Source organism: Caretta caretta, chromosome 8 (genome assembly GCF_965140235.1).
Source record: "Caretta caretta isolate rCarCar2 chromosome 8, rCarCar1.hap1, whole genome shotgun sequence".
Lineage (NCBI taxonomy): Eukaryota > Metazoa > Chordata > Testudines > Cheloniidae > Caretta > Caretta caretta.
The window spans coordinates 7,629,060-7,644,336 of NC_134213.1; the positions used below are offsets into that span (position 1 = coordinate 7,629,060).

Sequence of the window (15,277 nt, forward strand, 5' to 3'; positions counted from 1 at the left end):
GAATCCCTTTAGCAAATTTTACAGTGAGACGAACTTTGCAATTACCTGCATTTTCCCAAAGGAATGTCTATTCACTTGGGATGTCTTCATCCTTCAGCTTACCCCAAAAAGACCACTTACTTTCGATAGTTGCATTTCCTTTGAAAACTTCCCCTAAAAATGTTCCACTGTGTTGGGTTGTTTTTTTTAACATAATGGGGGAATGCTTGTGGAATTTGGAGTTTCCAAATGCTCATTTTGTATCTCACCAACCTCAGTGTGAATAGGATTGATATTCTAGGGAACTGAATATAGGGTTTTTTTTGTTTTTTGGTTTGTTTTTTTTAAAGGCTTTCCTGAGGGAGCCATAAAGTCACCTGACCATCTCATTTTGAAAGTGGAGCAAAACCTTATACAAAGGAAATTACCCAACTCATGTCTTCATTACTTTTGTTGATTGTAAATGTCTTTTGCTTTGTTCCAGCAAAACTTTTTTTACTTCTTTGTTTTCTTTTGTGAGCCATCACCACTTCTATCACTCCTCTGCTCATGCAGTTCTCCCAAAGACTTAAGCTCCAAAGGCAGAGACCAAAGTTAATGTGAGGCTTGTAACAGTTGCCAAGCCCACAGTATTTACTTCCCGATGATGAAAATGATTTCTGACTTCTAGTGACCCTAGTGAAGTGGGATACTTGTTGTAACAGGATAGTAAGATTTCTGTTTGTTGTGACTAAAACAGAGAGGAGAGGCAAGAAGATTAATATAACCAGACTCTCAGAATGTAGGAAGCTTTAAGATAGCTTTTTCTTGAGCTATCTTACCTCTGAATCTTGTGGTCTTTTAGACCTGTCTCTTTGTAGCCAAACATGATCTCAGCTCTCTTAACTCTTCCCTTGCCTACACTTTCAACAGCCATATTCCTTGCACCATCTTTTGGGAGTGGATAGCAATATCTCTGCACTAATTGGATATTTAAGCTCCATTTCTTCACTCTTCCAGCTTTCCCCTTCCTGAAGGTTAGCAGTAGTTAAATTCTTTTCATGTGTCTGACAGTTGTGTAGATTCTTAGTGAGATGACAAGAAGTTATAAGTGCCTTAATCAAGTAGTTGTTTGACATATTTGGCAAAACCGATGCTACACACCAAATGTCCCAATTCCACATGTTAATATGGATCAGTGCGTCTTGTTCCTATTGCTTACCAGGTAGCAGCATGTTCTGTTTTGCCAGGGAAGCACAGCAAGGAGAATAGAACCTGCCCAGGATGAAGTGCTCCTGTGGGCCATATGCATGATCTCAGCCTGGTGTGGGTCCCAAACGCCAACTTAGGAATGCTTGTGACAAAAAAAAAACAGGGTTTGGATCAAAATAAAAAGCATAGGTGTATTCATGCTGTATACCTTAGGTTGTAGGCATAGTTTATGTAGTTATGTAACTTTATTAAAATATTGTCACATTTCCCACAGGGGCGCCAGTTAAGATTTTGGGGTGGGGAGGTAACTTCCAACCGGGCTTTGAATCACTTGGATTTTTTGAAGGATAAAATGTCTGTTTTTGGAGCATTTGTTTTGATTAGTTCCTGTATTTTTAACAATACTTATAGATGTATTACAACAAAATTACCAACATAGGACAAATAGGCAACTTTTAAAGCTAAGCTAAGCACCTGTTGCATGCAAACCCAGTACCAACTAAAACCTAATTTTCAAGCCTCTAAAACAAAGTTCAGAACACCCAAGAGAAATACAGTAAAATATGATTGATCCCACAGCCTTGATGTATAAATCTTTTAGCCTTTACACAGGTAGCGGTGCAGTTATACAGTATGATACATTGCTATTATGGAGCAAACTTGTACTCTTTCTTGGCAATTTGTCCAAAAGAATATCATAGCCATGTAGGGGCAAAATCAGAAAGACTAAGGCATAAAATGAGTTAAACTTATCAGGGAACATAAAAGGTAATAAGAGGTTCTTTAAATACATTAAGAACAAGAGAGAGACAAAGGAAAGTATAGGTGCTCTACTTAGCAGGGAATGAGAGCTAATAACTGGTGACAGGAAGAAGGCTGTGGTGTTTAATGCCCGTTTTGTTTCAGGTTCACTAGTAAGGTTAATGGTGACCAGGTACTCAGCTCAATTAATAGTAATAACAAGGGGGAAGGAATGCAAGCCAAAATAGGGAAAGAACAGGTTTAAAGAATATTTAGATGTACGCTAGTCAGTAGGACCTGATGAAATTCATTCTAGGGTACTTAAAGAATTAGCTGAAGCAATCTCCCAACTGTTAGCAATTATTTTTGAGAACTCATTGAAGTTGGGTAAGGTCTCAGAGGACTGGAAAAGGGCAAACACAGTACCTATAGTTAAAAAGGAGAACAAAGAATACCCAGGAAATAGTAGTCCGGTCAGCTTAACTTCAATACCGGGAAAGATAGTGGAACAAATTATTAAACAATCGGTTTGTAAGCACTTAGAGGACAATAGGGTTATAAGGAATATCCAGTATGGATTTGCAAAAACAAATCATGTCAAACCAACCTAATTTCCTTCTTTGACAGGATTACTGGCCTAATGGATTTGTAGGGAAGGAATCAGTACATGTGAGACATCAAAAGCCTTACTAAAAAATCAAGATGATTCTTGGGGTACCCAGTACTGTGAGTCATTACCCCTGCCTCCGGCATGAGGGAGTCTTGCCTATGCCTGATTGGGTGTCAGCTTCTTGACACCGCCAGCCTTTCTCAGGCACTCTCTCGGACACTTTCCTCTAGGCTAAGCCAGCCCTGTCTTCACCTTGCAGGCTAACAATAGATGCATCTCTCTCCCTAAGTCCCTTTGAAGTGTTCCACTGTGATATCCAGCCCCTTTAATTGGCAACTTACAGAAATTCCAGATCCTGTTCCCCTGGAGGAGCAGTGTGCCCCAGTTTACTAGTTTTACCTTAAACCACCACTCCTGTAAACCAGGAGTTCTCAACCAGGCGTACGCAGAGGTCTTCCAGGGGGGTACATCAACTCATCTAGATAATTGCCTAGTTTTACAACAGGCTATATAAAATGCACTGGTGAAGTCAGTACAAACTAAAATTTCATACAGACAATGATTTGTTTATGCTGCTCTATATACTATACACTGAAATGTGTGTACAATATTTATATTGTGGTAGTTTCTTGGGTACCTGGGAACCAAACCATTTGAGGCTTGAATACACAAATCTTGCACATAAAAACAGAGTGCATAAAGATTTACCTTGAACGTTTTGGGGCTCTTTGAAGGGTACCTATCCCCTTAGGTCAGTTTCATTTGGCATGGTGAAGAACATTTCATCCAACTCATTCTTTTCATTTCCCAGCTGAATATAGATTTCAATATTTGAAATATATGGAAATATATGTATATGCACTTTCTCAATGTACTTCTCCGGCAGAGTACAAAACTTTTTTGATGGCCAGATATCAATTGTCACTCTCCAATCAATATTTTCATCATATTAAATGAAAACAATTGGCAACTTTTACAGCAAAAGCTGTTTGATTTTATGTCCTCTGGTAGTATATTAAGTCTCTGATGTTCAAGTTTTAATGCTGCACTGTCTCCGAGGGCCAACTAGTGAAAGAGGTATTGACCTCAGTGAGCTTGTATCCACTAACAAAAAATTGCTAAGCTTAGTTACAACAGGTGTGTTTGTTGTCTCTTCCCTCTCTGTATCCCTATAGTAATATGTTTTTATATCTCCACATATCCTGGTAAATGACCTCTCTTTGGTAAATGAAGGACATCTTTCCCAGAGCAGTTTATATTAGAAAGGTGGGGACATTACTGGCAGGAAGGCAGTTTTATCAGTGGTTTTGCTTGCTGCTTTTATTCAAGCAGAACAAATGATGTCTAATGCACAGAGAGAGAATATGTGGCAGGGGAAAATATTTAGTATCTGTCTCTTTATAGTCAGTAATGGGAATCGGAAGGAAATGTAGATAAAATAAAACTAGTGTTAATATTTTTTAAAATTTGCTTGTGTAGTAAAGATTTAAATTTAACAGTGTTACTAAATCACTGATTAATTCATTCTCAAATTCAGGTAAATCTTGAAATTTTTTGTAATTTTAAATCTATGTAAAAGTGTCATTTTAAATTTGAGATTAGCATGGCTTCTGTCCTTTTTCTTCTACATTATCATCTTTGCCTTGTTGTTAGTTGGGGTCGTTGGCTCTTAGTCTTGACAGGAACGCTTGAAGACCAAATATTTCTTCCAAGCTGACTGACATTCTTCGTGCACCTTGAAGCACATTTGTCTGGGTCTCTCTCATGGTCTTTGTCCTGTGACTACTAGATCTTGTACTCTACCACTACCTCTCACATCTCATTGTCTCATATGACCCAGCAATCTCAGTTGATGCTCCCTCAGCTTTTTCGTGATGAGGGCTACCTGCATCATGGCTCTTACTGTTTTACGTCTTAAAATAAAATTTATTTAAATGAGAACTAAAGCGCCAAAATAAAATTACTAAATTCCATTGATTACTGATTCACTGTTGTCAATGTTACAGAAATTTTCTCCTTAAGTCTTCACGCTGCATCTAGTATTACATCTTTATATCCAATGTAGACTTGGATTAAGCCTTTAAAGTAATCAGAACAAGTTTACTGCTTCATTGCATCCTTCGATAAATAATGCATCCCTTTTTGAGAGAGAGAATATCCATTCAACGATGAAGATTGACTCTTTTCATCCTGCTTTTAGAATTAAGACCGCAGCTTTTTAGAGGATGAATCTTATACCCCACTCGTTCCCTCCCAAAACAAGACAGCGTGAATTACAGATAAAGCAGGTAATGTATAATTAGATTATATTCTCTGATAAAAGAATAATGTTGAGGGAGGAGAATTCATGCTTGTTTTGAAATGTGATCAGAGAAGATGGGTGTGTTCTTGGTCACTGGTTCAAAGGCAAAACGGGCAGTAGATGACAATGACTTCAGGTAACTAATGGCTGTTCAGGGATCTCAGTCAAGTTCAGAGTTGGCAGGTCTCTAAAGTTCATGCTGCCACTGCAGTTGCCGTGGTAATGCTTGTTGTCAGGCACTTATACATCAAGAAGGGGAATGGATATAGAAGCAGAACTATCGTCTCTCCAAAAAAGTGGTGATTTCAAGCCAGGATTCAGGGATTTTGGTGGAACAATGAAGAGAAGCTTGCACTAAATCTGTTCTTGCGATCATACTATAGTTTATTATTCCAGTCGGGCATCAAAATTTATTCTTAAAAGGATGGGCAAACGTTGGTAGAAAGCTGCATAGGTCTTAAGCACTCAAATGTATCTTCTCGTAGATCTGAAGTATCCAAAGCCAGTGGAATAATGGCAGATCCATAATAAAGAGAAGTTTGGGGGTTGCTGATGCCCATTGAACCCCCTTGAACATAAATAGTCCATTGACTCAGACCAAAGCCTTTTCTCCACCCCCTCTGCTCTCTCCCCGGCCCCCTCCGCCCCCCTGGATCATTGAGAGCTCCACCCATTCATTCCCAAATTCAAAGTAAATTTTATTCTAGCCTGCCAGGGTTATGCAAAAATCAAATAAAAACCTAGTGGTTCAGATTGTGTCATCTTAAAATTTATCTCGCATCAACTTGTTTCTCCACTTGTGTTTTACTTCTTGAAGTTAGATAACATGAGGCCATGCGGTCTGTCCAACTTTCTTTATATAATCTTGTGAGTCTTAAATGATGCAGGATGACAGGACAGAGGTGTGGCAGGCTTTTCAGGCTGCCAGTGGACTATGAGGTGTGGGATTAGGCCTTAAAATCAATAAACTGAAATGAAAAATAAACTTTCTAGTAGTATGAACACATCTTATATATAGCTTTTAACATTTTATGTATTGTGATTCTGCTAATAAAAACTATATTGTTAGCAAACATCAACTGTATCTCTTGGAGGCACATAATCAAAGTCTATTACACAGCAGATGGAGTTGTCTGACCAGATAATGGGTCCCAAACAGGAAGCGCATATCTTGGAGCATAAGGAAGCTATTGTCTCATTCTAAGACTAGCGAGAAAATCTGTTCCATAATATTAAGCAGAGTGGGAGAGCAATCTGGGACACTACCAACGTGCTTTTCATGTGGTGTGTATTTCAACCAACACTGAAATACCTGTAGCCACTAGTAGAACTGGCTTGTTTTCAGAGGATGAAGAAGTTACATCCTCTTACCATTTGAAAAGGCCCAGGAGGTTGATAATGACCATAAGCAGTCAGGTATTGTTTCTCATCCACAGACTAAACCTCTGGCAATACAGTGCCCCCAAGTTCCTTGGGTTTGTTTATCACAGGGTTTTGTAACAATTTCAGATTCAGATACGGTTGTTCTCTTGCCATTCCTATTTTAGACTTAGCTACACTTATTTGAGAGGACTCTTAGATTGAAGTTTGTCTGTGGGGATATTTTGCCTACAAGCAAAAAAAAAAATAATAATAAATATTAAAAATATAGAATATGATCCCTTCAATAGGAATCCATTATTTTCTGGCTCCAAAATCATTTGGAGAAAATTGATCCCGCTATCCAGAAATAGCAAAGATGGAGCTGCCTGTCAGCATCACCTCACTGTTATGGGATGAATGAAATTAAATATTTGGTTATCAAACTAAAAACGACTTGGTAAGAATCTGTTCTCATATGGCCCACATTAAGCTAATATTTTGACTTATCAAGATTACAGATTTCTTAAAGCAGGTTTTGGATGTAAAAATAATCATAGGTCCTAAAGCTATAACTCTTGGACACTGTTCTATTGACAATTCTACCCCCAAAAAAGCTTTAAAATATTAATATGAACTTTCTATGAAATAGAAAAAAATCACAAAATATTGAAGTTGTTGGGGACAGAGGCATGAATCTAACTGATAGTGAGAGCTGCCTTATTTAGATGCCTTATTCTGCCCAATGACAAGGTTATCTTCCCTCTTGGTTCAAAACTAAATAAAATCTTTACACTTTGTACTACCCTATGTCTGAACAAAAATCCCGTTTTTAGAGTTTCATGGTACATTTAAAAAGTTGGTCTACTTAATCTTGTTGTAGCACTCTTCCTGCCCTTTGGCATTTCTTTAAAGACTGGTAAACTTTTACAACACAGAAGTGGGGATTATTAAGAAACAGAATGCAAGTATTCATTGTGGTTTTATTTTTAAAATTGGTTTTTCTCCCCCATACCTTACTTTCTGTGTTCATTATATTCTACCCTGGGTAAGAAATAAGCTACACTTGGTAAGAATGTAGGTTGTCATAAGCACAATACTGAAATCACTATTAGAAGACCATCCAGAAAATGCTGTTGAACTAGTAAATACGTAACACTTAGCACTTTATAAATGTATAAAGCACTTTACAAATCTTATAACTAAACCTTGCATTACTCCTGTTCGGCAAGTATTATCCTCCTTTAACATATGTGGTTAAATGACTTGTCCAAGGCCACGCAGACTCAATGGCAGTTCTAGGACTAGATACCAGCTCTCCTGACTTGATCTTGTGCCATAAACACAAGACACTCCACTTCTTGTCTGGTGAGCACTGGGTTGGCTGGAAAATTCAACTATGTAAAGCAAGGGATGTTGCTGTTAGTCACAGAAATGAAAGCTGAGCTAGAAGTAACGCTAATGTAACACAAAATGAAGACGTGTGTGGGCTAGTGTGAGGAGACCCACTGGTTAGTCTCAGAATTTTTTGAAATGAGTTTTTATAGTTGTTACTGAACTGCAGAGAGCATATAAAGCAAATATTGAAGATGTTCCTTGCAGCGATGGCCTGCTATGGTAACTTATCTCTAGTCGTGTTCTACTGTGCTAAAGTTAAAATTGTTTGTTTTGAAATATTTGCTAATGACCTTTCAATTGAAGTCTTCTCTCTTGTGTTAGCTCGTTTCTGCATCTGTAATCTTGTGGATCTAGACTCCCATCTGTTTGCTCTAAACGCAAAACTTAAGTGACCTCATACTCTCTTGTATTAACAGACTGTCATATCTGACTGGCACAAATTCTAGGCATTCAGTGAATTATTGTGCCTTAACATTGCTGAGGTCATGGTTAAAATTGTATAGGTGTGTGTGTTTGAAGTTGGGAGCTTATTTTCAGTATCTGTAGGTGTCATAAATATAAAGGGAAGGGTAAACCCCTTTGAAATCCCTCCTGGCCAGGGGAAAGCTCCTCTCACCTGTAAAGGGTTAAGAAGCTAAAGGTAACCTCGCTGGCACCTGACCAAAATGACCAATGAGGAGACAAGATACTTTCAAAAGCTGGGAGGAGGGAGAGAAACAAAGGGGTCTGTGTGTCTGTCTATAGTCTGTCTTGGCCGGGGATAGACCAGGAATGGAGTCTTAGAACTTTTAGTAAGTAATCTAGCTAGGTATGTGTTAGATTATGATTTCTTTAAATGGCTGAGAAAAGAACTGTGCTGAATAGAATAACTATTTCTGTTTGTGTATCTTTTTTGTAACTTAAGGTTTTGCCTAGAGGGGTTCTCTATGTTTTGAATCTAATTACCCTGTAAGGTATCTACCATCCTGATTTTACAGGGGGGATTTCTTTATTTCTATTTACTTCTATTTTTATTAAAAGTCGTCTTGAAAGAAAACAATGCTTTTTCATTGTTCTCAGATCCAAGGGTTTGGGTCTGTGGTCACCTATGCAAATTGGTGAGGCTTTTTATCCAAATTTCCTAGGAAAGGGGGGGGTGCAATTGTTGGGAGGATTGTTCATTGTTCTTAAGATCCAAGGGTCTGGGTCTGTAGTCACCTAGGCAAATTGGTGAGGCTTTTTACCAAACCTTGCCCAGGAAGTGGGGTGCAAGGTTTTGGGAAGTATTTTGGGGGGAAAGACGCGTCCAAACAGCTCTTCCCCAGTAACCAGTATTAGTTTGGTGGTGGTAGCGGCCAATCCAAGGACAAAGGGTGGAATATTTTGTACCTTGGGAAGTTTTGACCTAAGCTGGTAAAGATAAGCTTAGGAGGTTTTTAATGCAGGTCCCCACATCTGTACCCTAGAGTTCAGAGTGGGGGAGGAACCTTGACAGTAGGACATGGAGTTGTAGCATTATAACTAAGGCTACGAGTATGTCACGGAGGTCGCAGAAGTCACGAAATCAGTGACTTCCAGAGATCTCTGACATTGGGGCCCTGCAGCAGCCCAGCCCCCACTGGCAGCAGGGGCCACAGCTCCCTGACACTGCATGCAGTGGGACAGAGTGCAGGACCCTCCTACCTGTCCATTTTGTCAGGGATGTTTTTAGTAAAAGTTAAGGACAGTCACGCTTCTGTGAATTTTTGTTCGTTGCCCGTGACCTGTCCATGACAAAATCGTAGCCTTAATTATAACATGTGTGTAAAAGGAGATATGGTTGCTCATACTTGAGTGCTTTCTAAGGTAGGGGATTCCAGCCTTGATCAATTGAGATGGCAAAATGCATGGAAATATAATCAGTAATCACTAGAAGTGAGATTTGAACATAAGATCTCCTGTTTTCCAACTCATGTAATTTGCTGTAGGATACAGGCTTTCTGATTAATAGCTTTCTCTCTCTCCCCTTCCTCCTTCCCATCATGTTGGTGTATTTATAAGCAGTAACTTAACTGCAGGAACTACGCCCAAAAAGACTTTGAAGCGATATTGCCCTAATTAGCATATACAGAAGCAAAAATCAGGTCCCAGATGCCAAAATCAATTCCAAAAAGGTGACTTCCCTTTCAAATATTTTTAAGTAGTCACGTCTGACATCTTATTATTCTATGTGTAATTAACCTGATCTATACCACACCACACCATACCATACCAAACCAACATGTGTGAATTTTAATTTTTCTTTGCCATTCTTGCAACATTTCTTAACAATAAGTGTAAATGACGTCAGCCTTAACTTTGACATTGCTACTGTTCCCCCTTATCTAGGGAAGAGGAAGAGAGCTGTTTGTCCACTGAAGATAGACTGGTGAGCTGGAATGGTTCACCTACCATACGATTGTATGATATAAATATCTAGATAATTAGAAACATAACATTGAATGTGTTGATCAGCTTGAAGAATACCTGTTTCCATTGCAGCCTCCTTGAAGGCATTCTATGGAAATGTCCTGAGTGAGTACTAGTGTGTTCCTCAGGACCACTGAACCCCAAAATATTTTGATTTGCTTGCCAATCAGTTAGGGCACACCACTTTTTTATTTAGTTTACTTTGTTGGGTTTTAAATAGGATTAAGTAGTAAGTAGAATGGATTTTTAGCATTGATCATTTTTCCATTTTCATTTTCAGCTGACTGAAATGGATTAATTCTTGATAAACTATTCTGACATCAAATTTACATTTGCTCAGAGTTTTCTGTATCATTAACATTTTTCATTCCCTGATTGTTAGCTTTGCTTACTTCCCAACAGTAGAAACTACATGTTTGGTCTCAATGCAAGTTCATTCCGAATGTTTTTGCTATGAAATATCCAATAACATTTTGTGCAAACAAAGACAATTAATATAGATGCACAGTTTGGGGGGGAGGAGAGTAAAAAGATCTGTCTACCATGAGGGTTTTTTCCTCTGAATAACAGAGCAAAGTGAGAGCTGCTGCTTCTCCCAAGGCCAACCCGCTGTTCATCATTCATGCTGGCTCATATAGTGCCTTGTGTCATAAATATAAAGGGAAGGGTAACCACCTTTCTGTATACAGAACTATATAAAATCCCTCCTGGTCAGAGGCAAAACCCTTTCACCTGTAAAGGGTTAAGAAGCTAAGATAACCTCGCTGGCACCTGATCAAAATGACCAATGAGGAAACAAGTTACTTTCAAAGCTGGAGAGGGGGATTCTGTTTTGTTTAAATGGCTGATAAAATAAGTTGTGCTGAATAGGATGTATATTCCTGTTTTTGTGTCTTTTTGTAATTTAAGATTTTGCCTAGAGGGATTCTCTATGTTTTGAATCTGACTACTGTGTAAGGTATTTCCCTTCCTGATTTTAGAGGTTTTTCTTTTACTTTAATTAAAATTCTCTTTTAAGAACTGATTGCTTTTTCATTGTTCTTAAGATCCAAGGGTTTGGGTCTGTGTTCACCTATGCAAATTGGTGAGGATTTTTATCAAGCCTTCCTTAGGAAAGGGGGTATAGGGCTTGGGGGGATATTTTGGAGGGAAGACGTCTCCAAGTGGGCTCTTTCCCTGTTCTTTGTTTAACACACTTGGTGGTGGCAGCATAAGGTCCAAGGACAAAAGGTAAAAGTTTGTACCTTGGGGAAGTTTTAACCTAAGCTGGTAAGAACAAGCTTAGGCGGTCTTTCATGCATGACCCCACATCTGTACCCTAGAGTTCAGAGTGGGGAAGGAACCTTGACACCTTGTTTGTAAATAAACATGCAAACTAGATCTCCTGAAACATTTCTTTTAGCGATATTACCCTCTTTTCCTTTACTAATTGCTTTAGTTAAGAAATGGAAAGTGTTCCTTTAACTTATACTTTTGTCATGGTAGCCATGTTAATTCACTTGATAAAAAATGATGGCGTGCTACAATACAAAAGTTCTTTTAATACTTTTCTTGAAAGGTGACCACTAGCTAAGCTGCAAATGCTTAGAGGCAAGCTTTCAAATCAGTACATGGACATGACTTTTATTGATGAGAGCTACATGGTTAAATGGCATTGTCCTCCTATGAAACTTATCTTTTAGTTCCTTGTCTCCCTGGATGCATATTCTTGTGATTCACACCTGAGTTTGAGTTCCTTTTCACTCTGGAGGCAACCAGAGCTATCATTTAGACATGCTTGAAGTGTTAATAGGGATGTTAGTGGTACTGGGGGAAACAGGCATGGAAAGTGCTATCAAAGCAGCTTTAGCTGCCTTCATATAAACGTATATTAAAACCCACTTTGCAAGATCACAGGAAGTGAGTATATCTCCAGGGCTACAAAATTCCTAGGCAAAAGAGGTTTGAGCAACAGATAGGAAAAGAAATACTACTTCTAAGAACTCTCCTCATCTTCCATAGAGCACCCTCAACTATCTATTTCAAACTTTTTAAAACTTATGCTCTTCTCAGAGAGACCCCATTCACTGTGAAAGTGATCTGCCTGACTTAAACTGGTTCTCAAAAAGGACAACCTAAAAAGGCAATGAATGCATCACTTGAAAGTCGGATATGAACAGACTGTATGTTTCAGAAAAAGAGAGCAGTCACGTAAGATGCATGCTGCGGTAAAGTCCTTTCCATTCCAGCCTTGCGAGGTCACATAGATAGAAAGAAGCATTACTTGTGGGAGGGAGGGAGAAACTGCTATGTCAAACTTCTGTAGACACATTTCAGTCTTCAGCTGCCTTATACCTGTTTCTCCAGAGTTGTTTTGCCTTGGTGAAAAGAATTAAAAGGATGAAAAGGTTAGGTCATCTTTTGAATAACATTTCCATCACGTAAAGCCCCTGAGGATACGACGAGATTTTCTGCAGGAGCATGAGGTGTAAATGATATTTCCAGAAGGTAACAGGCTCTACACCTAGAGGAAGGCTGCACAGTACAAGCAAAATGATTGGTCACATCTGTTTGAACTATTTGAATCTAAGAATAAGGCAGTAGTCAAGAGAGAGTTGGAAAAAGAGAAGCTTTCCCTACCATTTTAACAAAATTCATAATTTCAGGTCTGAAGAGGATTTTATAACTCTTTTTTGTGGTGCTCGTCTTAGCACAGCACACAATCAATTTATCTTCCTGATGCTCCAGTGAAAGTTGTATTGAAAGCTTGAAGCTTAAAAAACACAGACACACAAGCTGTTCTGTTGGGAAGGGTATTCCTGTTTAAGGCTAGTAAATCTGCAGGGGATGTGAAAATGCCTTAATTTGTCACAGCCTTGTTAAACTGGCACGTAACACAATTTCTTTAGGTGATTTCCCAGTGCCACTCTTTGGAAAGCTGTATACACTTTCTGGATTTGTGTTCCTCTTAATCTCATCCCCTCCCTTCATTCAGTTCCTATTTTCTTCTTTAAGAAGTGCTGACTTTTACATTAGCAGTGCAATTGTGAACTTTAAACACCAGGATAGTGAAGTCTATAGGCAGATTTTCATAATACTGTCCAATGTCTGTTCTTGCTCTTGTAAACTAAAATGTTTGAAGTTTCCTTTTGAATTCTAATTGCACATTGTGCTTACTTTTAAGTGTCTCTCTTGTTTTTGCAGGGCTCTAGAATTGACTATTGCAAACAGTATTAAGGAAGGGTTCTATTTGCAATAGTACAAGCTGAGTCAGTGAGCCTGGTTACATCCTTGTTCTATGTATATCCATGTCCTCCTATGTAGACAAGTCAAGAATTCAAGCTTTAGCATCAGTATTGCTGATTTTTAGTTGTCAGATAGCTCTAAACTGCTATTAGAAATAGCAAATAGCTCCCTGTATGTAGGTGAGAAGCTTTCATATTGCAAGTCACTGTTGTGGAAGTTCTTTACATTTCCAAAGTTTTAGCCTGGTTATGGAACATGGTCAAGATCCTGTTTACACTAGAAACTGGAATGCTACTGTAATTTCTTGACCGTTTGTAGTGTAGGTGAGACTTTTGTCTTACCTACGGAAGCTAACCTTTGTGTAATAACTTGACATACTGAATATTACATATTAGCTTATGATCTCCTGAGCCTATGAAATGTAGATGCCTGTGGTTAATTAGTATTTCCTACATGTTCTGAGAACTGCAGCTCTGAACACACATCTTATGGGGGAAAACTCATTAGTCTGTACTCTTTTGATTGAGAATACTGAATGTGGTAGATGCTGACAAGTTTCTTCAACTATCTTATGGAAATGTAGGATTTTTCCTTCTCCTTCAGGATGTTTTGCATGAAGTAAAACCCTATTTAAACAAGATTTAGCAATAGAAATATTTTTTTAAATAGTATGCACAGTATATCTACTCTTAAATTGCACAAAAGGTAATCTAAATGGGTACCATCTGTCAGACCTAGAAACTAGTGTCAAAGTATGTGGTGGTGGTAATCTTCTCGGGTATCTCAGCCCTTTCATACTCCCACGACTCCAGCTGATCATCTGATATTGATGTTAACTTCACTAGAACCCCAGGTATCCTACCTACACAAAGGTATCTGTATGGGTATCCGCTTTGACGGGATATTGCTGTTCTGGGCAAACAGTTTTAGGATCAGGTTTTTCCTGTAACCCTTTTAGAACTTACATTTCTTCTGGATGTGTATCCACAAAAACACAGCTAACAGTTGCCTCAACCCATATTTGCATCTTCCACCCCTAGGTAGGTAGTCTGCTCTTGTGGTAAATCTCTTTAAAATGTTCTCATCTCCTTCCAAAGCTATGTCTACACTAGCCATTTCTGCAGAAAATCTTCCCACTGTTACTAACATGGCACAGATGTAAAAAATATGGTGGTTAAAATGTTGGCAGCTGTCTGATGCCTTGTGCATACTATTACTTGAACCGTTGCTACCACCAGTGGAGCTGCAATGATGGGACCTTTTCAGAAAAAGGTTAGTGAAGCCAGGAGGACAATAAATGGTTTTCCCTAAAGGTGTTGCCTTGAAAACAGTTCATCAGAATTGACTGAACAGTCTGTTGCTGTGGGATCTTGGTGTCACGAAAATGGCAGAATGAAGTGAAAGTATAGTATACTTCATGTACGCTTATAGCCACCTTTAGCCACGTGAGGCAGGACGTGGAAGGATTGTTACCAAACTTAAATGGTGTCAGCCTACTCTTTTTCTTTTTCTTCTATGGGTTTTGCAAGAGTCAGATATTCACAAAACATTTATCTGCCTCTTGCCATGTCGTCACCAGGCACCAACTTGTTCAGTCAGATGCTTGTGGACACTCCAGGATGTCAGCTGAGAATTTGTCAGACAGTAGACTTTTACTAGCTCTCCGTTGGGGTCAGGACTCTAATGTTATTGCTAGTACTAAGATAGGGACATAGAAATTGCGATACTGGATTAAATCTGACCCATGGTCTGTCTAATATAGTAGCCGGATTCCCGCAGTGGCCAATCCAATAAGTTTCAAAAGAAGATTCAGTAGCCTTAGAAGAAATTAAAAGTAGACTGCTGAAGGGACAGTGGAATATATGAGAGAAAATGAGGATTCTTCTTTGAAATAGCTGTCTTCCTGTTTTCTTAATCTTGTTTACATTAACTAGGAGTGAACACTGTCACTCTGTGATTAATCCAGTGAGCTAACAAAATATAAAATTTTGGTAGTAGACAAAACTTAATCTCACATAATTTCGTAAGGGGGAAAAATTCTTGGT

At 38.7% G+C, this 15,277-nt stretch overlaps 1 protein-coding gene across 3 annotated transcripts in view; it reads left to right on the plus strand.

Annotated features, from left to right (window-relative positions):
• RNF130 (ring finger protein 130) overlaps positions 1 to 15,277 on the plus strand; it is an 88,900-nt gene that overhangs the window by 22,793 nt on the left and 50,830 nt on the right. The gene's annotated exons all lie outside the window — the stretch shown is intronic.